The sequence below is a fragment of the Pristiophorus japonicus genome, chromosome 28 (genome assembly GCF_044704955.1).
Source record: "Pristiophorus japonicus isolate sPriJap1 chromosome 28, sPriJap1.hap1, whole genome shotgun sequence".
NCBI classification, from domain to species: Eukaryota; Metazoa; Chordata; class Chondrichthyes; family Pristiophoridae; genus Pristiophorus; species Pristiophorus japonicus.
Window position 1 is genome coordinate 17,908,292 of NC_092004.1, and position 3,193 is coordinate 17,911,484.

Genomic DNA, 3,193 nt, shown 5'->3' on the forward strand with positions numbered 1-3,193 from the left:
CCACCAGAGAGACTCAACCTGTGATCCCAATAAGACTTTCAGGGGGGGGGAGGTGATGTCATGTATTCAACCAGCATTCTAACCCATGTATAAACTGACGAAAGTTGTACACCGTGAGAACACTGACCACGAGGTTGGAGACACTCCTAACCTGGACCTTCAAGTATAAAAGGGGAAGCTCCACCCGCCTTCATCACTTGAGTGCTAAGGAATAAAGGACAGGTCACAGACTGACCTTCTCTCAAGCATGGACATCTTGTGCATTTCTACTGTGTAGTAAGGACGTATCTAGAAGAATCTGCTGTGGGATGTTGCTATTCTACATCTGAAAGAAGGCAAATGACATAAGTTAGAAACATAGCGAGGTTAGCGAGAGCTTGCCGATGGGATGTGTGACATGAAGACCTCCTTCCCCCTTATTTTCAAATACAAATCAAATCAAGACAAGACAAGACATGACTGACTGACTGACTTTGTTTATATATATAAGTATATAAATATTGATACATATGTATTTTAATATACATTCCCTACTTTTAAACTTTTACGATAAATGTACTTCTTCTGTTCTGCCTGCACTGGCTCTATTACATTTGATCTCTTTCACAGCACACGCAGCTGCTGTCAGATCCAGCGATTTTAAAAGATCACTTTTGTTGCCCACATCTTCCATCGTGGCTTGTCTTCCACTATGGAATTACTGTGTTTGGGCATTTACTAACTACACCACCTGATTTCCAGTGGAATTCATCCAGTCACACAGCCTTCGTGCAATCAAAAACATTTAGATTATGAAACAATTATTTATTTATTTAAATCAAATCAAATTAAATTTTTTGCAATAAAATTGTAAAATTATTTATTTTCCTGTTATGATAAATATATAGATATTTTAAAATTTATTTTTCTCTGAGTTGGTTTTACACCCCTCCCTCCTTCCTGCCTGTCTATCACCTGTGGCTTCAACAACCGTCCCAGCCCCTACTGGTCCTGAGCCCCACACTCAATCACGCACAGCACAATTGCCTTCAAGAATGAAAGAAATCCCAATTTATTCTTTGAAAAGCGAACTACTGTCAGTCATGTGTCATTCTATATCTTTGTAATAGGGATGTGTTTTTACAGTTCAGGTTCATTCGGTGCCTGCTTAAACGGGATGGTTGTGAGTTCTGGTTCATAATTTGCCCATTTATGACGTATTTTCACATTATCCGGATCATTCTGTATAGTTTTAAAAGGAGTGTGATTTCAGCTGCGACGACCGAATTTTTAAACTGTTGTGTTTCAAGCGACATTGACGTTGCCTGTTTCCGTGCGCATCTATATCGCAGCGCACCTATTCATTACTCGAAATATGCTCATGTTTTCCGACATCCATGACTTGAAGTAACCCTTGTCCCAAATTTGCTCTCAAGATAAAAAACAACAAAATCTATGCAGATGGCAGCGGCCGCGTGCCCTAATGGATAAGTCATCTGACTTCGATAGTAACCGCGAGGTTCGAGTCCTACCGCGGTCAACTAACACGATGCAACAAATTTTATATTCATTGTTTTGATTCTGCCCCAAAATCAACCATCTCGGATAGTCACTCACCTGATGCAAAGGAAGGTTAATTGCTGCCGATCTGGTTGCACGGGCAGAACAGGCGGTGAAGTAGACTTCCTTGCACATTATTTCTGTTTGGATGCAAAAAGTAGGGGATGGATGTTTGAGTTGCTGTAAATAGGAGACGAGGAGGCCGAGAGGTTCAGGCGATAGACTGCGAATCCAGTGTGCTCCCACCCTCGTCGTTATTGTGTTAAAAATTTGATCCCTCTGGTTTTTTCGTCAATGACATTGCCAAATCACCTTTTACTGACAAGGATGCAGCTCTTTGGTGATGTAATGTCTCAGATTAATAATATATTCATCAAAGGGAAAACGTTAGCACGACTATGGATAGGGGCGCTCCTTGGATCGGTCTCTGAGAGTCAGCACAGGCACGATGGTTCAAATTGTAAACTACCGTCAGAATCTGAGAGCTATGCTCTTCGTTGTCGGCGGCTCGTTGGTCCAGGGGTATGATTCTCGCTTTGTGGTTGACAAAATTAAAATGCGAGAGGTCCCGGGTTCAAATCCCGGACGAGCCCTGCCAACTTTTAGTCAAAGAACCGCTTCTGATCCGGTCGACCTGTGAGAAAACGGACACATTTCAATTTAAAACGTGTAATTTCGCTCCGTTGTTCCCACAGCGTCCAAATCCTGAAGATTCCCAGGAGCAAAGTGAAACTCACCGGACTGAGTAAACTTAAACTTTCTCAGATGCGCACGGCTCTGTGCCTCATTGGACAACCTAAACCCGTGTTTGGTTCCGGCCAATACTTGTTCAGTATATCTTCATTTCTGCATGCGTGAGCTCACCTCCATTGGGATAAGCATACATTCGGCGTCAATCTCCACTTCAACGTGAAACATACTCTGCCCTGAAAATGAGTGCGTCCTGTTTCTCTAACGCCGAAAAGATGTGAGAAGCTGTCTTTTGTATTAGTCCCTTGGTTGCCGAATTCAAACCGTCCAGGAAATCACTCCGGGGTGGCCAAGCTGCCTAGTCTGATTAAGAGGCGTGAACATCCTATATTTCAGGCATACTATCGTCTTCTGGCATCAACATTAGGTTCAGCTTATCGGATCATAAGCACCGCTCCTATTGTCTGTTAATGGTTCTGCGTTTCCCACTAACACCTCCTCCATACCATTCTTTGTTACTTTGTTGCCCGCTTATCACGCACTTTGCCTTTTCGCATTGTGCCATTTATTATTCAATCACTCCTACGCTCCACTGTATCACAGACATTCCCTTTTGTCTTTCCTCGCTGCCTATTTTTTTCCAGGCGCTATTTTTGTTGATAAAATCTATACAATTTACATTTTTCCCAAAATATCGGAATGATCATCTGACTGAACGTGAACCCGGGATCTTCATCCACAGAATCTGCACGACCTGCTGAGTTTTACAGAATTATCTGTTTTTGTTCATTCTGTTTCCGTATCCCTTATAAGGTGATGTGGTGATGGTCGGGGAATCTCTGTCTCTCTAAAATGGTGTGCGATCAGTCCCGGTTGCTTCTGTGTCTATTTAAAAGTGATGTGCTGTCTGTCCCTGATTTCAAATTCAAATTTCATAAAACTGCCTTTGGAGGGTGCAGGAATG

At 42.5% G+C, this 3,193-nt stretch overlaps 1 non-coding gene across 1 annotated transcript; it reads left to right on the forward strand.

The window, feature by feature from the left end:
- The first annotated feature begins 2,044 nt into the window (after positions 1-2,044).
- trnat-ugu (transfer RNA threonine (anticodon UGU)) lies at positions 2,045-2,132 on the forward strand. The gene is given in 2 exon segments: positions 2,045-2,080; positions 2,097-2,132. It is a non-coding gene; the product is annotated as a tRNA-Thr (tRNA).
- Positions 2,133-3,193: the final 1,061 nt, after the last annotated feature.